The sequence below is a fragment of the Lissotriton helveticus genome, chromosome 1_2 (assembly GCF_964261635.1).
Source record: "Lissotriton helveticus chromosome 1_2, aLisHel1.1, whole genome shotgun sequence".
Taxonomy (NCBI): Eukaryota; Metazoa; Chordata; class Amphibia; order Caudata; family Salamandridae; genus Lissotriton; species Lissotriton helveticus.
Genome location: NC_136058.1, coordinates 285,111,369 through 285,133,371, shown reverse-complemented (window position 1 = coordinate 285,133,371; position 22,003 = coordinate 285,111,369). Strand labels below are relative to the sequence as shown.

General features: G+C 41.7%; 1 long non-coding RNA gene and 1 other non-coding gene across 2 annotated transcripts; one reads left to right on the top strand and one right to left on the bottom strand.

Annotated features, from left to right (window-relative positions):
• Nucleotides 1–351: 351 nt before the first annotated feature.
• On the bottom strand, nucleotides 352–404 carry LOC144808138 (U7 small nuclear RNA). The gene has a single exon (XR_013606666.1). It is a non-coding gene; the product is annotated as a U7 small nuclear RNA (small nuclear RNA).
• An 11,516-nt stretch (nucleotides 405–11,920) lies between these two features.
• On the top strand, nucleotides 11,921–21,701 carry LOC144807852 (uncharacterized). Its single transcript, XR_013606474.1, has 4 exons — nucleotides 11,921–12,163; nucleotides 20,795–20,871; nucleotides 21,011–21,135; nucleotides 21,615–21,701. It is a non-coding gene; the product is annotated as an uncharacterized LOC144807852 (long non-coding RNA).
• The last annotated feature ends 302 nt before the right edge of the window (nucleotides 21,702–22,003 follow it).

Below are 22,003 nucleotides of genomic sequence, written 5' to 3'. Positions count from 1 at the left end.
CTGCACTTCTTCCTGCTCCTCCAGAGACGTTTATTAACTTGTTACTCGGCCTCGGCCTTCCCTTGCGGAATCCATATTTCGCACCTCGACTGTGATGTCACTAGTGTCAGTGTCTCTTTAGCCAGTGGGCCCAGGACCGCTACTTTACACTGTGCAAGTCTGTTTAGTTGAACTTTTAGCTCGTTGCAATCATTTATTTATCGCTGGAGAGACAACTTCTCACACAGGATTCTATTTAGCAGCAAGTCCCACTTCACAAAATAACGAGTATCACGATATTATTTGTCAGCGTTCCGTTTCTTCAAGATTAGAACATAAACCGTTCCCCAAATCTTACATTTACAATGAACTGGCGGCTTCTCTTTAAGAAAAACCTTCTAGACAAATAGTAAAGAGCAATATTCTACACTTAAAAGTGCAATTTCACGGAGTAGGGCTAAGAAGTACCTACTTTTAATAGGTCCTATGTAATATATTACTTTTTGAGTGAGATGGAAAGGTGTAAAAGATCTGAGGGTACTAAAAGAAGTTAATATTGACAATTTAACAAAGAAAAGAAGTCTATGGCATAGCACAGAAAATATGCAAATATTAGTACTGCGGCCACGCCCTGCTTGAGATCCGACAAACCAAACACCTCACTGGTTTAGAATGGCTCGCCATTGGTTTGGACGTCACTGGAATGAGAGGCGTGGCGTCCATGCTGGATCGGGTTGAAAGACGTAAAACCGGGAAGATATCTTGCTAACAAGCGGCCATGACAGATTGGGGTAAAATGTCGGCCTTGACAGAATGACGATAAAGTCGTCTCACGCACGTCGAGGAGCTCTTTTTCCGCCCAACAACTAGCTGCTCTCATCAGTCCGTCCAACTTTATTATGTTTCTACCAGGATGAAGTGATGGTAGCCAACACGTTGAGTAGGTGAATGTAGTATTTATTTAAGTTATAATAAATATAACAGATGAGAGCCAGGGAAACGATGTCCTTCTCTCAGCAACTCCTTCAATCTCTCTCACGTTCCACATGGAACCATCCTACCATTGCATTCTAACGTTCTACCCACGTGAACTTAAAGGAATAACAACATAACACATCCCCCCCCTATACAATAAAGAAAAATTGAACATAAAAAATTAAGTGGTAAGGAAATAAAAAAACAAAAGGAGAGTTCATCCATATTACACAGTATAGTCTTTAAGCCATTTGGGCATAGATCTTGTTCTTTTATCGAGTAACACACTGGTCTCATTCTGGTTAACACTTTTGTCCAAATTTGTAGAGCTAGAGGTATTGATGTTATTCTGGACTTCATGACTGTAACCCTCACCCACTCCCCCTTCAATATTTAAAGGAAAGCTGGATTGCCTAGGCTCAAAAGAAACAGACGCAAAATCATTACTAAGCTGAGACTGAACATGACTATTCTCAAATTGATCCTCCACCCAATCAAAACTGTTGACATCAGAGTCAGGAAGTACTTCTATGCAGTTCTGGTCAGGGTTAAAGGCAATATTTTTAAGATTCCATACTCTTCCATCCTCCAGTCTTACAGAATTTCTTAAAACTTCAGCTACTTTACATGGTGGTTCAAAACGACTCATACCCTTAGGTACCCTAAAAGGTTTTTTAACTCTTACCCAATCTCCAACCTTAACAGAAACATCCTTGGTGTTGTGATGAGAGTCATAAAATTCTTTACTCTTCTCATGATTGGACAGCAACTTATCTTTGACATCTACTGGAGACCAACACGCTATTTTCCCATCAAAAAGCCAACCAGGATTAAATTTACATCTAGCTGTTCTGCCTCTCATCATTGTGAACGGGGACAAACCAGTGCTGTTCTGCACCGTAACTCTATATGACCAAACTGCTTTTTGTATTTGTATTCTCCAATCTAGTCCACTATGCACCGAGGCCTGAATGACACCTTTAACTACTCTGTTGAACCTTTCAACAGTGCCATTCCCACTAGGGTTATACAACGCAGTTGTCTTATGTTTGATTCCACACCTGTCGAAATACTCCTTAGCTTGCCTGGACGTAAATTGGACACCATTATCAGATAGCACGCAACTCGGTAACCCTTCCACCAAGAATATTTTATCCAAAAATCTAAGTACTGTTTGAGTGTCCACCTTTTCAACAATTTTGACAATAGGCCATTTGGAAAAAAGATCAATTGCTACTAAACCATATTCTTTAGAGTCCCCAACAGGCCCAAAAATATCAACGGCGATGGTGTCCCAAGGAAAGCTAGGAATTAAACCATCACTCATCTTGGGCTTAAATGTCCTGAGAGTTTTGTCAGCGGACCTGCAAACCTCACATTTCTTGACAAACTCCTCGACTTCGCTATCCACTCCTGGCCACCAAAACATCCCCTTAACAATTGATTTGGTCCTCACGATTCCAAAATGCCCCTCATGACAAAGTTGCAGAATTTTCTTTCTTAATGACATGGGTGGAACAATTCTATCACCTCTAAAAAGCATATCATTTTCAGAGGACAACTCCATGCGGATTTGCCAAAAAGCATTCAAACCAGGAACACTCTTTTCCTTGGGCCAGCCCTTGCAAATATATTCTAAAACATTTTTTAAAACAGAGTCTTTTTCCTGTTCCACCAACCATTCTGTTTTACTTATGGCAGGTTCACCACAATCATGCACTAAAGCCACACAGTATTCACTCCAGGGATCATCTTCACATTTTTCAAGAGGAGGTGGAAGCCTCGACAAACAATCGGCAATGCGGTTATCTCTTCCAGGTAGGTAAACCATTTTATATATATATTCTTTCATCCGCATCGATAATCTGGCTAATCTTGCAGACGCACCAGAAATGCCTTCACATGATAAAATGCGGATCAACGGTTTATGGTCAGTGCGAATTGTCACAGGCTTCCCCCAAACAAATGCTCGGAAATGTTCCAACGCCCACGCACATGCAAGGGCTTCTCTTTCGATAATAGGGTACCTACTTTCTGCAGGGGAAAGTGCTCTAGAAGCAAACAAAATCACTTTTTCTTTACCCTCCTCATCCTGTTGTGACAATACAGCACCCAAACCCTTGTCACTTGCATCAGTTGTTAACAAACAATCCAAATTGGGGTCAAAACTGGCAAGAGCATTTACTTTTTGTAGTTCATTCTTGATTAACTTAAATTCTCCTTCACATAACTCACTCCATATGAACTTAGTGTTCTTTTTCAAAAGAGCACGCATATTATAAACTTTTGCAGCAAAATTTTTTATAAATTTGGCACAATACTCGGCCATGCCAAGGAATGCTCTTACCTCATCTTTTGAAACAGGTGCGGAGAATTTAACTATATTCTCAACTAATGTTGGTTTGGGTTCAACTCCTTCCTCACTTATAATATGTCCCAAATACGAAACACTTCTTTGACTGAATTTGCATTTGGATAACTCTACAGTCAGACCAGCTGACTGTAAGGTTTCCAAAACTTGTTTTAACTTAAGGTCATGGTTCTCTTTGTCTTTAGCCGCGATGAGAATATCATCCTGAAAGAAAGAGATATTTTCCATGTCTCCAAAAAGTCTGTGCATCAACCGCTGGAAAACAGCAGCGGCTGAAGCCAACCCAAAAGGCATACGCCTGAATTGGTAACAACCAAACGGTGTTATGAACGCCGTAAGATTCTTAGAGTCAGGATCCAACATCACCTGGTGGTAAGCGGCAGAGAGGTCAACCGTGGAAAACTACGTAGCACCTTTAAGGGAAGATACCATTTCATTGATTTTGGGAAGGGGGAATTTTTCAACCACGATATTGTTGTTTAAGTGGCGCAAATCAATGCATAGACGGATTTTTCCGTTGGGTTTCCGGGCAACCACAATCGGCGAAATCCATTCTGATGTCTCAACTTCCTCTATAATGCCCTTAGTAAGTAGTCCCTGAATCTCCTTTTTAACTTCTTCTCTTATAAGTATAGGAATGGGTCTCACCTTGTGAACTTTGGGTTGTGCGTCAGCTTTTAAAATTATCTTATGTTCAAACTCCTTCAGAACACCTAATTCCTTGCTAAACACTTTAGGAAAGCTTTCAGACAAAGTTTCTCCCATTTTACTGCAGTCATCTAAAATCAATACTTTGTCTTTAGAATTAGGGTCTAAAATAATGTGTAATTTTTTCTGATCGAACCACCCTAACACCGATGGTCCTATCTTTGCTACATACAGCTTCGCTCTTGTGGATCTGCCTTTAAACAAAAAGGTAAGCCATCTAAAACCAATCATACCAATTCTATTACCCGTGAAACTGATTGGGCAAACATCTGATGGATATAATTGTTCACCAATCTTATTCACAAACTTCTTCCGCCAGACTTCTTCATTTATAATCGTGTAAGGGGAACCAGAGTCCGCATACACACTTATGACTACCCCCCCAAGAGATATCTCACAAATAGGTTTTCCTTTTAGCGAATCCTCAGAGATGTTGATAACGTAGTTTCCCCGAATACTTTTTATGCAACAATCATCCTCAGCTCCCATTTCCTCCACACTCTCATCCTCATCCTCATACACATATTTCACATTACTGCGTCTGCGACACATCTTGCTAAAATGACCTAAAAGTCCACAAATACCACATTTTTTTTTTAACGCTGGACACATTCTACTATATGCTAGATGCTCTTTACTATCACATCTATAGCATCTTCTATCTTCCATGTTTTTGTTCTGAACTCTTGTAGGCTGACCAGACCATCTCCCTTGTTGTTGCTGCTGACGAAAATTCTTATTGGAAGCCTGAATTTTACAAATAGTTCCCGAAGCCTTGGACAACTCTTTCTCAGTCTCGTTTACCACCGTGGCACACCTCCCTGACATTTCAGATTTTCTCATGATGGCAACTATATCATCAAGAGGTGCATCACCATTAACCCATAAACGATCTTGTAGGGTAGTGTTGTTGTTGTGCATCACCAACTGATCACGTATAAGGTCATCATGCAAATTGTCAAATTTACAATCGATGGCTAATTTTTTGAGGTCATCCATCCATTCATCTACAGTTTCCTCTTTAGTTTGTTTTCTTTGAAAAAATTTGTGCCTTATGACTCCAATGCATACCTTGGGTGCAAAATATTTGTCCATATTTTTTATCGCATTTTCAAACTCATTTAGACCAGAGTCATCGGACTTACTCATTCTAGAAAATGTTTTTAAACCCACGGGACCTAAGGAATGTAATAAAAGTCTCTTTTTCTGCTCAGGCTTCATTTTCTTAGTTTCATCAACAGCCTCCAAATAATTAACGAAGTATTCTTTCCATTCTATCCACTTTAAACTAGGTTGGGTACCTCTAACCCAAAATGGTTCTGGAGGACTAATCGAAAAATTTTGTTGTGCCATGTCCTTAGCTACGGTACTTACACTGGAATCACCTTCTTCCATACACTGTAAGGTGCAGTTTAAATTAATAATAACAACTTTCTCCCGACTTCCTCATCTGTTATAATGCTCCACAAGGAAAAAAAATAGTTTCTTATAAAAGATGTTTGTTCCACCTACTGTGAATTTATCCTCTTAGAGTGAGAGTTTTATCTCTTTCGCGTTGCACCACGCAACTAGACTTTCATTCCGGAGCGCGTCATTCTCGGTTTCTTCTCGATGTACCTGATGTAAACAAAACCCGCAAAATGGCCGCCACGTTGGGGTCACGCTGCGTGACCTGCGTCTGACGTCGGGTGCTGAGGTGACGTGATAAGTCTTCTTCGCAGTCGGCGCACGCAATGGAATGGCAGGCTGAAGTGACGCGCGCAGTGTTCTTCGTAGCTGGCACACGCAATAGAATGGCAGGCACAGTTGAAATGATGCAGGTAAGCGCTGTTTGTAACGGTTGTTTAAAGTAACGCCGTGCTCATAGAAACATATCTATTAACACGTAGTCGGCAGGTGGTGGCAACGTAAAAACGAAAGAGAAAATTTTTAACTCACGGAAGTCTCTAGTTCAAATCCGCTTCGATTTCTTCACCCTTTAAATATTAAAGTCCTTCGAATTTTTCCTTTAACAAATTGGTCCGTAAAGACGTCCAAACGCCGGTTTCCCTCGTCGCCAAATTGAAGTGATGGTAGCCAACACGTTGAGTAGGTGAATGTAGTATTTATTTAAGTTATAATAAATATAACAGATGAGAGCCAGGGAAACGATGTCCTTCTCTCAGCAACTCCTTCAATCTCTCTCACGTTCCACATGGAACCATCCTACCATTGCATTCTAACGTTCTACCCACGTGAACTTAAAGGAATAACAACATAACACAGGAGGGTTCAGGACAACTATTTAAAAGAACAGATGTCATTTCTCTGTATTCTAAATGAAGGTTTACTTTACTGCCTCTATATTTTGCACCAGGTCCTGATGAGGAGGAGCCGGGAGCCGAGCTGTTGTATTTTTACAGGAATAACAACATATCAAGGCAGGAGTTTGGGTAGAAGATTTATTAAGAATAAATCTGTAATTATATAAACCCACAAGAACAGGCTAAGGGAGAGCAATGCTGTCGTGTCCAAGTCACGGAATCAAATGACCCGACAGCAGAGCTCAAACATAGAACATGGAATGCGGTATGTGTCATTATAGAATACAGTACACGTCATAGAATTGGAAATAAAAGGTACAGATACAACATCTCCTTTCCATAAAGGAAAAGAAAACAAAAGTAAGTAAAACAAATATGATTAGGTTCAACAAGTTTCAATACAAATAATAATCTTTAAATTTGGAAGGCATAACAATGTTTCACTTTACAGAAGTCAGATTCAAATCAGAATCAGATAAAGAACTTTGACTTGCTTCAACCTCCTTAGTTGCAGAATTAGCATCAGCATTAACAACTGTTTCTGCTACCTTATCTACAGAATTTGCATCAGTTTCTACATCTAACAGATTACTCTCACCCACTCCCTCACCAAAGCAAGAATGAGAATTAGTTTCACTAACATGTGAAGAACTTTGAGTATTATCAAAAACTTCGTGATCTCTAGATGTTAACCCTTGATCAAAATCAAAAGGAAAAAATGGTTGCACAAAATCCAAAAAATCTTTGTAACATAAAAAGGAGGAATTTCTTGAAATATTCTTATTTTTAAGTTTTTTTAAGATAATGTCTTTTTGATAAGATTCAAGCTTGATAACAGCACTCTTATTCCACCAACCCTTATTCTTAATCATAACAGATGAATTAGATGATCTAACAACCTGTTGGGGCAAAGAAAACTTAGATTCACCTTTGACAACTTTTTTTGGTTTTTTAATGATTACCCAATCACCCGTTTTAAACTCAAAATTTGTCGGAGAAATATTATTTGCAAATTTATATCTTTTCTCAAAATTCTGCCTGACACACTCATCAACTGAATCAGCTTTTGAAAGATGTAACTTATTTAAAGAAGATGATTTTTTATCAAAAAGAGGTTTGATGATATCATTTGCATCCCTGCCCTTCAACAAGAAAAAAGGGGTAAAACCAGTGATAGAATGTGGAGTATTAAGATAACTCCAAACCTTGTCTTTTACATGTTTCCTGACCTCCATTCCTGATGACAAAGCTGTTTGTATGCCTTCTTTGAAAAATTTGTTTGCTCTTTCAACTAGTCCATTTGCAGCTGGAAAATACAAAGGACTTTTAATATGCTTTATGTCATATTTATTCAGGAAATCCACCATTTTTTTAGATACAAAATGTGTGCCATTATCGGATACTAATTTCTTTGGAAAACCTTCTACATTAAAAATCTTCTCTAGAAATTCAATTACAATATCCGTAGAGGGAAATTTAACAAAATCATATGAGATCCATTTAGAATAATAGTCAGTTAAGACAATTAAATATCTCATATCTTCCGGCAAAATATTATAAGGTCCCGAAAAATCAATTGCTAATTTTTCCCATGCTTGTTCAGGCAATAAATTAGTAGATGTAACATTTTTTTTACTCTTCCAATGCTTGTCGGACAGAAGACATTCAGGACACCGGTTAACAAAATCATCAACTAAAGAATCCATACTAGGCCACCAATAAAATTTTCTCAAAATTTTCTTGGTGCCAGACATTCCTGGATGCCCAGAATGAGCTCTCTCTACAAGACCCTTTCTCAAATCACAGGGCGGAATAAAAAGTCCACATCTGGTGATGAACTGATTTTCCAAACTTAATTCAGAGGATATTTGCTGATAAGGTACAAGATCTTTACTAAGACTTCTAACAGGTGGCCATCCCTTTCTAATGTATTCTTTGATTTTTTCCAAAATTTGATCTTTCTCATAACCATCCAACCAATCATTTTCAGAAAAACATCCCAAAGAATTGTCACACGCATCTATTGCTGAAACTACAACACACTCATCATCAAGAACATCAGAGGATCCAATCTGATTGTCAAGAGGAATTCTTGACAAACAGTCTGCCCTAAAATTTGCTCCTCCTGAGATGTGTTTAACATCAAAATTATACTCTTGTAGCCTAGAGATAATCCTAACTAGTCTTGAAGTTGCATGGCCTGTACCATTCCCATTCATCAAATAAATGAGGGGTTTATGATCTGTAACAAGATCAAAACGAGTTCCCCATAAATAACACCTGAACTTTTCGACCGCCCATGAGCAAGCCAAAGCCTCACGCTCTATGGTACTATAATTGGTCTCAGCTGTAGTTAAGGTTCTTGAAATAAAGGCAATGGTATTTTCTTTTCCATCCACAAACTGTGTAAGAACTCCACCAAGACCTACGCAACTAGCATCTACGGTAACAATACACTTAACACCACAAGAAAATGGTTTCAAAGCTGGTGCATTCTTAATCATATCCTTGACTTTGTTAAATGCTTCATCATGGACAAAAGACCATTCAAACTTTTCATTCTTCCTCGTTAAACATCTGAGAGGTTCCACCACAAATGCATAACCATGCACAAAACGTGCATAGTATTCGCTTAATCCTAAAAAAGATCTAAGAGAGTCTTTATCAATTGGAGCTGGTGCAAGCATGATGGAATCAATCAGGTTCTTTTTTGGTTTAATACCCTCTTTAGTTATAGAGTGCCCTAAATATTCTAATTCCTGAACTAAGAAACTGCATTTCTCTTTTGACACAGTCATTCCCCTTTTACTCAAGATGTTTAAAACCTTGTCAAGAGTTTTATTATGGTCTTCGACTCCATTTCCAAAAATGAGTATGTCATCCTGAAATGCTTGCACCCCTTTGATGTCTCCAAATAACGAGTCCATTAGCTTCTGGAATACACTAGCTGCAGAAGCTAATCCAAAAGGGAGTCTCGTATATTTGAAGGCACCAAAGGGAGTAACAAAAGTAGTAAGATCTTGTGATCTCTTTGACAAAACAACCTGATGGTAGGCTGATTTTAAGTCTATTAATGAAAAATGAGTAGAATCTCCTATTGCCATAAGCATCTCCTGAATCAATGGCAATGGGTGACAATCCACCAAAATGTTTTTGTTCAGAGAGCGCAAATCTGCACACATGCGCAACTTACCATTTTTCCGTTTGGCCAATACAACTGCAGAAACCCACTCAGAGGAATCTGTAGGTTTAATCACTCCATCTTTACATAGACCATCCAAATGCTCTTTTAACTCTGCTCGCACACTCAATGGTACATTTCTGACCTTGTGTATAATAGGCACAGCATTGTCCTTTAACTTAATGTCATGCTCAACACCCTTCACACAACCGATTCTATCTTCAAATACTTCTTTGTATTTACTAAGAATAGAATCTAGGTTATTAAAAAATACTTTCTCTCTGCAGATATCTATAGAAGCTATAGGAATGTCACCAAGAATAATAGGAGTGTCACTGCCAGGTTTTAACATAATGCCCATCTTACCTAAATCTCGCCAACCAATAATATCTTTGCCTTTTTCAACCACATAAACTTTTGTTGTAATTTCTCTACCTAACAGTTCAACTAAACCAGTGAAGTATCCCAGTATTCTGAGGAATTGTCCACCAATTGCTTTTGGATTAACATCAGCAACAGAAAGTTTACTAGGAAAAGGATAATTGGCATAAGTCATTTCATCTAAAATGGTTATTGGTGACCCTGAGTCTGCCATTACTTCTAATTTAACACCATGAATAAAAGCTTCGCCTAAAGGTGCTTTGAAGGTAATCTCAGAGTCTTCTAAATTAACATTAATAACAAGGTTACCAATTTCTTCTTCCATGTCATCTAAAGCATTTACACTAGTATGTGAAACATTTCTATTTTTAAAAATAGTTTTGCATGCACTTTCAAGATGTCCAATTTTCCTACATTTCGCACATTTCTTTCCATGTGCCGGACAAATAGGATTATTAGCGATGTGAGTTTTGGAACCACAACGATAACAAACTATATTCTTTTTTGTAGAAATGGATCCTTTTTCTTTTTTAAAGTCTTGTAACTTACTCTTATTTGTTATAGAGCATACAGGTTCCGCATTGCTTGTTCCAGATATAACTTTAGCTGAAACTGAAGACCTTTCAATACCAATTGCGATGTCGATGACCTCATTTAAAGTGGGATTTCTGCATGCTAGAAGACGTTCTTGAACTTTGTTTGAAAAACAGTGAAAGACTAATTGATCTCTCAAATAAGTATCGAGCATGTCACCAAATTCACACTTAGAAGCTAAAATACGCAAACTAGAAAGATAGTCTTCAATGCTCTCATCTTGTAATTGTTTTCTCTTATTAAATCCATGCCTTTCTACCATTATATTTGGTTGTTCTTTAAATCTTTTTTCCAATCTTTTTACTGCCTCAGTGTACTCATCCCAAGGAATGAACTGTCCAGGTGGTGGTTCACTTTCAGGCATATTATCAAAGATTTCTCTTCCAGCATCACCTAACAGTCCATATAAAACAGCTTGTTTCCTCTCCTTAGTATAATCTTTACCATCTATTGCAATAAGATAGCTTTTAAAAGATTTATGCCACTGTTCCCATTTAACAGGTGGTTTACCAGCATTCTGTAGGAAAGGATTTATTTGATAAGGTTGAATTTGGTAAGCCATAGTTAATATTTCACCTTATAGCTGTTCTATTATCTTATTTCAAAAAAAAATTTTTTTTTTTTTTTTTTTTTTAAAGAGTTAACTTCAGATATCGAAAACAAAAATGATCCGATTTATAAATAATTAATATTACCATTGACGATCTTCTTTTAATATATGAAAAGAACTTGCTCGTTTTTTAATCGGTGATGTTTTCCTTTGTTTACGAGTGAATCAAAATGGCCGCTGCGTGGTGTCACGTTGCTTGACCTTGCGTGATGACAGAGTGTAACTGAGCTGTTTTAATCTCGCGCACAGAGCTTTCTCGCTCTTCTCCGCTCGCGCTCAGTTCCTGATGACGCTCTGTTCTCAGCTCGCTCCTCTTCACACGCGCTCGTTTCCCAACGATTTTCAAGTGGAATTAAGGTAACATTTTAAACGAATTCAGTTTAGCGACGTATACAAGTTGGTAAATTGATCTTACCATATGAAAGTAGTCGCTGTAATTAAAGTCTTCGTTTCTTGAAAAACTTAGTCTTTTCTCGGTGGGTAATTCAAATCAAACTCGAACTGCCAAAAAATTAATTTTCAATAGAAATCTCTAAGATCCCAATCCATCGTCGCCATATTTATGTTGTATTTTTACAGGAATAACAACATATCAAGGCAGGAGTTTGGGTAGAAGATTTATTAAGAATAAATCTGTAATTATATAAACCCACAAGAACAGGCTAAGGGAGAGCAATGCTGTCGTGTCCAAGTCACGGAATCAAATGACCCGACAGCAGAGCTCAAACATAGAACATGGAATGCGGTATGTGTCATTATAGAATACAGTACACGTCATAGAATTGGAAATAAAAGGTACAGATACAACACGAGCGGACGTGGATCGTCTCGGCTCCCGGTTCACGAGCTGCTCGAACCCCGCTCTAGGCTGCTACAGCCCTTCTTTTGATCGCCCATTTTCCCCTCATGAAGCGGAGCGAGTGGGGCATTTGCGGACAGTGATCGCTCCTAAGTAGGAGGACTGGTCCGATCTCCCGAAGAGAAGGAAAAGAGGGCGGTGGCCCTCAAAATGGGGGCGGCACCTCGCCGTGGACTCCGCCGACTGCGGCCGCTGCTGGGAGGTAGGATTGCGACCTGCGCTCTCCCGGCTTGCCTAGACTCTCGCCGATTTTCGCAGCAGCTGACGGGACATAGCATCATCTAGGGGCATATTATCAACACAGGCGATAAAATTATCGCTTGCTTTATCGTCAGAAAACTGCCGCTAAAGCCGCTTTTGCGGCAGTTTTCTGCCGCAAAAGCGGCTTTAGCGGCAGTTTTCTGCCGATAAAGCAAGCGATAATTTTATCGCCTGTGTTGATAATATGCCCCCTAGCTTTACTTTGACGGCGACCCCTACTGACAGGGGCGGCTCTAGGCTCATGGTGGCCCTGGGCAGAGAGCGTAGGTAGGGGGCCCCGGAAGAGGGGGTCCAAGCGGGGCGCCGCACGGAGGCCAGTGAAGTGGGGGAGAGGGGGGTCAGGGTGTTTGGAAGTGGAACAGAGCCGGAGGCCACCAAATCCCTGCCAGGGGCCGTCACACAAATATGTATCTATCCTCAGAGGATTATTATATTATGGATATATATTGGCGTGGTGGCCCCTGGGGTTTGGTGGCCCTGTGCAGGTGCACAGCTTGCACATGCCTAAGGCCGCCCCTGCTACTGAGGGAATCCTCCCAGCGCCTGCCTGACTCCAAGATGGCGGCCGGCGGGACTTTCGGATGGCGATCGTCGCTTCCTCGGGCTCGCCCCAACTTCTCTCCGGCCTCTTGTTTATCCTGCGGCCCTCTCTCAGATTGTCTGGCCTGCCACCCCACCTGCTGCCGATTTGGGGCCACTACCATTACCGGAATGCCCTGTGGTCCTGCAACACGGGCCGGATCTCCGGATCACTCACCCCTGCCCCCCTGCATGGCACCAGTGTTCTGAATGTGCTGTGCAAGCCTGCATTGCTCCCGGAGTCAACGCGTGACCGCACCAACAGCGTCAACACGGCCTTCACCACCTTGCGCACTCTCACCCCCACCGAGCCGGATGACCGCAAGCTCTCAAAGATGGTGGCGCGCCTGCGGCTGGCCTCCAGCTTCATCTCCCACCTGGGCTCCCACCGTCTCTCCTGGACTTCTGGACTTTTTGTTCTGTCCTGGCCAACACTTTGCTGCTGATTTCGGACAGTTTTCTCTGGACTCTGGCCTTCTTTCCATTCCCTCGTCCTTTAACCCTTTCCCCCCTGGATGATCCTCTAATGTTTCTTCCCTTTTCTCCTTTCCCTTCTCTCCATACCCTTTCATACCTCCCACCCTCCCTTTGTGCTGTGACTGCATCCACACTTATGGAACTCTGCTTTTTGGCATATTGAAATAACTCTAATCACTGGTATTTGCAGTAGACCTTGTACCATCTACCATTCCTATGTGACTCTTAGAGTATATGCAGTCATATCCCCTCCCTATGTATATAGAGATAACTCTAATCACTAGTATATGCAGTAGACCTTTGTACTCTCTACCATTCCTATGTGACCCTTAGAGTATATCCCGTCATATCCCTTCCTATGTATATAGAGATAACTCTAACGACTAGTCTACTATGTGACTGTTAGAGTATATCCATGTGTATCCCTTCCCTATGTATATAGAGATAACTCTAACAACTAGTCTCCTATGTGACTCTTAGAGTATATCCATGTGTATCCCTTCCCTATGTATATAGAGATAACTCTAATCACTAGAATATGCAGTAGTCCGCTATGCTCTCTACCATTCCTATGTGACTCTTAGAGTATATCCAGTCTTACCCCTTCCCTATGTATATAGAGATAACTCTAATCACTAGTATACATCAGGAGCGCCGAACGGGCTCTCCTCACTCATTGAAGTCGGCGCGCCAATGATCTAAAATGGCTGCCGCCGGAAATCCTGAAACGTCATAGCCAGTACTAGAAGGCTAGACCGCTACACCACATCTCCCCCTTTTACAATCTTGCTTAACATTGAACAGTCTTACTTGCTCTCAGTGGTGGCTGGTGATATTTGAAAGTGGTGAGCCGTAAATACTGCACTGTAGCGAGCGCAGCGAGTGAGGCCGAACCACCTATGGGGGGTTGGGGGGTTCTCCCACGAGAACATTTTGAAAAAAGTGGGAAAATGGTGCATTCTCAAGCACATTTGAGAAAGAGGTGGCTTGGCGAATACATCTCTGGGAGTAGCCAGTCTGCAAGTCTCATTGAGGGGATGAAGAAATATGATCACATCACCCCCATCCTGATTGAATTCTATTAGCTCCCCTTGATGGTCCTCTACAGCATCAAAACCAGCTGAATACTTTATGAACATTGCAAATGATGCAGTTGTTGTTCATGAAGTAGTTCAGCAAAGCCATCATGACTTGCTGCAGCACAACTTTTATCGTGACAGGCAGAGCACATTTATCTAAAAATAAAGGCGTTTTGGGTCAGATGTGGAAGGGGTAGTAGTGATGTTCAGAGTGCCTCAATAGTGCAGTCATGCTCATTCTATGTTAGATTAGTGCACCCTTTTCTCTCTCTACATCTTGCCCATATGTATATCTTATCTTCATAAGACTCCTTTCACTGACTCCGTAATGCACTTCCCTGCATCTCCTTCACTTCACAAACATACAACACACCGACACACCTGTAAGTACTGCATTTAGATTTACTTCTGCATTCTCAATATTTTGCCAACTTCCTTCACACAAAGTTGCACGGAATCACAATTGCAACTGGAATAAGTGACCATTGCTCTGCATGCTAGCAGGGAGGCCAAGGACTGGATGACTAAGCAAGTATTCTGAACACCTTTTTGACCCAATAGACACCATGAAATATTCGCACTGCCTTCACGGCTTCACCTTTTGCTTCAGAGCTCTCAATGGTGGCACTTCAAGTGATCTATGCATCTTATAAAAACATGTCGGAATCGTTTTTCCTAAAAAGTGTTTTTTTTTAAAAATCCGAAGGTAAAACAAAATTAAGCTGAACATTTGTTTGTTCACTACTCTAACAAATGGCAGCGGAAGGTTCATGCTCCACCCCACAGCAGCTCCCATGTGCAAAAACCTCACAAATCAGGCCGGAGTCATTGTTGATTGATTTCTTCTTTGCCTCTGATCAGCATGTTTATTAGTGCAGATTAGAAGAGCGTCTGAATGAATCATTCATTCTCCTTTGAGCGGCACTCATCGCCTTGATCTGGGGGAGTACTTCAAAGGCAGGCTGTTCTACCCAGTCACACGTCCTGCAGGGCAGTGCATGCTAGAAAATAATTCACACACACTGCCTAATAGCCGGCAGTAATAGCCAGACAGGCCAATGTGTGGCCAAAGGTTGGCTGCAAAAAAACTCTGTTGCAGCAAAACCGTACCAACGAACAAACACACAGTGGCTCTCATCAGGATATGAACAGTTTGGAAACAGAAGTCTACGATATATACAGTGTATATATAATATACAATTCTTTCACACAGCACTGCATTGGCACAGACAGAACAACAAAATAGAGAGCTCTCAGCTGACATGGGCCCACTGATTGCAACAAGCTTCCTTGCATGCCGTGTCATGACCCATAGATTCCCCTTCAGTACTAACCTTGGCCAGAGCCTACCCTCATACAGAACCTAGATGCTCTACAGCTGTGTGGATTTCCTTTACTATCTGGCCAATATTTGCCATCATCATATTGCACCAAGGCTGAGGCATATACAGGTTCTCAGCCTCGGTGACCAATGCCTGTTATTACTATCAATATTCTTGCTGTCCCGTACCAGGCAGCTACGCTACTAAAGCTTAAGATCTAGACTAGTGTGCTACAGTGCTAAATAATTTCCCACGCACACCCACAAACTCCTTGGGGGAGTAACTATTCAGCAAAAGTGCTGTCTCCACTCGGCCACAACTGATCACGCAGCATGCTAATATTTAGATTTACCACCATCTGCTCAAAAAACACAGAGTGTATTTTTTATTCAGAGGAATCAGCTTAGCAACACAGTTCAATGTGCCACAATCATCTGATCCTTGTTAGCACCACAAGTTAATATTCAAATACACTGTTTTTGTGCTGTGACTACCAGAAGCACAGTTTGAAGCGCTACATAATTGTTATGAACGTTACACATTTAAAAATATTCACTTAGCAAATAAATGTACGGTAGACTCTAAGCACCATAATTACCAGCGCACTGATGAGCGGCAGAGAAGAGAGGCGATTCACTCTGAGCTGCGGAGGACTGACCGCTCTGATGATTTAGCCTCCGTCCCTCCTCACTCTTCCTCAGCCTCCTCACCTCACTTCCTTCCCCCTCCCCACTCGCCCGCAGCTCCTTCTTTCATCCCCTCCCAGCCCCCCTTCACGCTCCTTCGCCCCCTGCCTTGGTCTTTCCTCTTCCTGCTCTCTCACAGCAGGCCCCTCACTCCCTTCTGAAGTTTACCCCTGCCTCCCTCCTCACTCCCTCTTATCGGTAACCTGCGCTCCCCTCGCCCCTCCTTTTATCTGCCAACACTTTGTTCCTCTCCTGGGCTCTCACTTTCATCTTGTCACCCGCTCTCCTCGGTCCTCGCTCCTCCCGGGGTCTCTCTCTCCTCTGTCCTTTCACTCTCTCCCACCTCTGTCCCTCTCCTCTGTGTCTCCTTCTCGTCTCGCTCTCTGCTCATGTCCCATCCTCTCGCTCTGTCTCCTCTCGGCACCTCTCCGTAATCCCTCTCTCTTCTTACTCTCTACTGCTCTTTCCCTTTTCTGCGCCCCTTTGCCCTCTCCTTCCTGTCTTGCCCCCCTCTCTTTCCTGCTTGTCCCTCCTCTCTCCTGTCTTGCCCCCTGTCCTCTCTCCTGCCTGCCCCCCCTCTCCTGTCTTTTCCTGTTGTGTCCCCTGTGCCCTCTCCTGCCTGCCCCCCTCTCTCCTGTCTTTCCCTGTCTTGTCCACCCTCTCTCTCCTGCCTGTCCTCCCTCTCTCCTGTCTTTTCCTGTCTTGCCCCTCTCCTGTTTGCCCCGCTTTCTCTTGTCTTTCCCTGTTCTGTCCCCTTCTCCCTGTCTTGTCCCGTGCTCTCCGGTCTCACCCTGTCTTCCCGGTCCCTTCTCCCTCCTTGCCTCTGCCTCCTCTCTCCCCCCAGGCTCGCGGGTCCCTCCTGCCTTCGGAGGATGAGCTCCTGGTCGCTCTGCACTTTCTTGCTGCTCTTGGAGATGGTGAGATCGGGACCCCGGAAGCAGGTAGGAGCCCTCTCAGTCTTTGGGGAACTTGAAAGGTGTGTGCCCCGCCCCCCTCCCCACCCCCCCCAACAACACACTGCCCCGGCCCCCACCACATTCCTCTTGGGAACGCAGGGACTCCCGGAGCGCGCCCCGCCTGAAATTAAACCCGCTATGTTACTTATTTGCCGCAAAATTATTTAATTGCAAAGCCTGGAAGCGACAGCAAAAGGAGGGTGCCGGAGAGTGAGGCTGAGACCCCCAGTACCACCAGAGAGTTCGGTACAGGTCCAGGAGTGTTGCGCAGGGGACGGCGTCGGCAAGGGTAATAAAATAAAGAAAACCTTACCTTCCTCCGGACCTCGGCTCCGCTCCTTCTCCACACCCCGGGCCGAATCACACGCCGTGCCGCCGCCTCAGAGACTCGAGTGTTCCATCATCAGTTGTTTGAAATTTATCCAGTCTGCGCAGTGGAGTCTCAGCCAATCCTGGCGCTGCATTAGCAGCACCACTGCGCCAGGATTGGCTAAGAGCAGGGTTACGTCCTGCCCTTATGAGACCCCGGGGGCCCGGGTCCCTTGCCCTCTGACTCACTGTTGGGGAGGGAGGGGAAGGTACTGTAACATGAGCGCATGCGCGGGCAAGTCGAAAAATCGAGTATCCAGACATTGTCATGCGCAGACTGCAGCTGCGCTGTTTCTGCAGACTGCTTGCTGTACTGTGTATGTGCTGTCAATAACCGCCCCCACACCTTCCGCGATGTCAGCCAGCCAGCCTTGTCCCGGTAATTATTGAGCTAGGGTTGCCGGCCGCAGAAAAGTTACGTGCGCGCTTACACTCACATTATAATATGTACATCCCATCCTGCCTCAGCGTGACGCCCCCAATGGACGCACCGCTACTGCTTGCTCTCCATGTGGAACTCCTCAAACCTCCTGGGCAACATGATTTTATGTAAAGGGGGGTCGGATTAATAGTACTCTGTACAGAAAGGAAACATCATGTAATTCAGTATTACATGCAGCAAGTGCACACCCTCGCTCTGTGAAAAATAACATTCCATACGGAGAGATGATAAGAATCCGACGAAACTGTAGTGAAGATGACACCTTTACTGCAAATATTAGGGATACTGTCAATAGATTTACAAAGAGAGGATATAACAAGAGAACACTTGAAAGAGCAGAGGAAAGAGTTAAAAATGTGAGTAGAGATGATACACTACAAGACAAAAAGAAGGGTGAGATTAAACATCCCAAAGCCAGATTTGTGACCCAATATACCACTCGCAGTGGTGCGGTCTTTAAAATCCTCCGGAAACATTGGCACTTACTGCAGGATATCACAGGACTAAAGGAACACATTGAAAGTAGGCCCTCTGTAACATATAGGAGGGGCACATCTTTGATAAATACATTATGCCCTAGTTATGTTACAACTCCGAAAACCATTCCTACATGGCTCCCAAATAGACCAAAAGGTTTCTTTACATGCGGAATGTGCAATATTTGCCCTATGGGCAAAAACAAGACCTTTGAATTCAGTTACAATTCTAATAAAAATCATAAGATCAATTATTTTATCAATTGTAATACTACACATGTAGTATACGTGCTTGGATGTAGATGCGGTACTATTTACGTGGGCAGTACAGTACGCCCCCTAAAACTGAGGATACAAGAACATAGACGCGCAATTACAACAAGGGACATTGGATATCCCATCACGAACCACTACACTACCGAACACCCTGATGATCTTGAATTTTGGTTCCATGCAATAGACCACATTCCGACACCAAAAAGTGGTGGCAACAGAGAGCTTCTATTACGACAAAAGAAAGCTAAGTGGATTTGCCGACTGAGGGCCACCAGTCAAGGGCATAATAATGATTGTGAGATGCATTACTTTCTATGATGCCTAGAGAAGTTATTTATATTTCCCACTGGGCTCAGTGAGATGGATTACATTTAATGTGCATCATAAGTTAGAAATACCTAACATTTTAAATGAAATGAAATGGATTTAATTATGATTTTAATATGGGGACCAATTTCACTTATTCTCCCTATTATGTGCATTCATGATTCAACATTACGTTATTGTCAATTGTCAATAGGAAAGTATGAAAGGATTCTGTGCTATCCTCAATTATTGTACTCTTTTTCTAATTTCTTCTTTTTCCCCCTTTTTTTCTTTTAATTTCTTTTTTGAGTTTGTTATATATGGAGGTGAGGAGGCTTTTCTAACTAGGATTTGATCATTATGAAAAGGTCGTGGTGAATGATATGAATATAGATCTAATCCCAAAGTTAGTATTTATTTGATTGAAATAAAAATGTTTAATATGACATGGACGGGGATTAGCAAAAACAGTGAGGCTTGTAAAAACCGCAATTAGAGACATGGATCCACCACTCTAAGATGGTGACTAAGTTATAACCGGCAAATACAAAAATTGGGTGTATCAGATACTATTAGATTAGATGATATAAATATAGATCTAATCTCGAAGGTAATATTTACCTGTTGAAATAATTTTTTTTTAATATGACATGGATGGGGATTAGCAAAAACAATGAGGTTTGTAAAAACCGCAATCGGAGACATGGATCCACCACTCCGAAATGGCGACTAAATTATAACCGGCAAACACAAAAATTGGGTATATCGGACATGATTATACTTTAATAAACACATTATTCTTAATTATACTCCATTCTGATATGGGTTTTACATATCGCTATTGGTAGATACATCGACTCTGCCCAAAAATGTCCATATTTTACGTATTCAAACATGGCGCCGATATTTATCGGCACCAACATACGAGCCAATATTGATTGTACCTATGACGCGGAGGAAGGCAGTTCCAAGCTCGGTTTGCGACTCATTCATCCGCTGCACTTCTAGCGACTCTGTAAGCCCTGAAGAGGGAGGGGAGGGTACTCGACATGCTGGCTCTCGGTTTGTGGTACCTGTCATTGTGGCTGATGTTGTCAGTTTCTCCTAGAGCTCACGATTGGGGACCACGGATGCTTTTTTAAAATGTCTGTGCATGTTAGTGTGATATGGAGGGACCAAATCCAAAGAAATACAAGCATGTAAGAAACCGGGAATGGATTTGGTCCGGCTCCATATACATTGACATATATTTTTCCGCTTCGCCTATATTTTAGCTGGCTACATCGTGACGTTTCTTATGATTAGAATATATTGCGGGAATATTTCTCCCACAATCCTTTGATATATATACTTTCTGTAAAGTTCAAATTTGTCGTTGGGGTATATTAACGTACTTAGTCCGTTGGCCCCTTGGGTCAAGGTAAATCGCTTTTGGGTTTTGTGGATCCATACACGTTTATATTCCCTTTTCTCCCACATGTATCATAGTGGGCTTGTACTGGTATGTACACTAAGGATATGACAGTTGAGTTCTAGTTTCTCTGTAGACCGTACCCCTACCATAGTTGAGTTTAACGATATTACATTTATTCTTTTCCTTACAGATACGGGCGGACAAAATTAAGGTTGAATCCTCCCAAAGATATCACACTGCGGGACCCTATTTGGGTATTTATTTTAGGTAAGAGTGTTCGCTTTTTTTATTCAAGTAGGGTGTTTCTCGGTTGAATTTGCTATGAGGAGGTTGTACTCACTCTTAGGGATTGATTCTTAGATTACATTGCAAATTGATATTCATGTAGGTTTTTGTTTTCTTACAGAACGGAGACTAACCACTCTATTTAATTAGTGGCCGCCATCCTCTGGGTGGCCTATTGTGAAATGACGATGCTTTGAATCCTTAATGATGGGTTTAAACTGCATGAAATTCTCCTCTTGTTGATAGGTGAGGAATCCTTTCAAAATGGAAGATGTTCTTCTTTCTCCTCCTTCACCCTTCCCCCCCCTTTTTTCCCCCCTCCCTTTACCTCCCCCCCTTTTTTCGTTCCTCCCCCCTCTTTTTTCTCAGTTCTTTTTTCTTTTTTCACCTTTCCCTCTCTGTCTTATGTTGTTTAAAAATTTCGTGTGTTAGATTAGACTTATATACAAAGTATTTATGATTGGTTTAGATTTGTTGTTTTCACTGGTGAATAAAGAGAACAAACAAATTGCAGAAATATGACGAAAATGAAACTGTATTTGGATATGTGTTGTGCTCTCTCATTCCTTTTTTCCTTTTGAGATTCATAATTTTAAATATATTATAGGATTAATTTGTATATATATAAAATTAGGGTTTTATTATGACTATGCACTTTGTGAGGTGGTGTTTTTTATCGAGTTTATTATTTGTTGTATTGACTATGTAATTTTACATTGTTTCAGCCCTGACGAAGTTCAATGTGAACGAAACGTGTTGGCTGAGGAATTTGTTTTAAATGAAAATTTAATAAAAGAACTTGAAAATATGAATTGGAGCTCATGAGCACTCCTTTTTTGGTGCACCGTCCTTGTATACATGAACAAAGTGAGAGACTGATACAGATATTTGCATATTTAAACATTACTCACTAACCCATGTATTCACTAAGATACACTTTATCAGTCCGTTATACAATCAATTTTACTCACAAAAAAATCATCCATTTAGACACTTATATACCCATTTATTCTTCCATCAACCTTGAGAATGTCAAAAGTATGTCTTACCTATGTCAAAAAATAAACCCTAAGTGGCAGATTTACAAGCCCCGTACGCCACATTTGCGCCACCG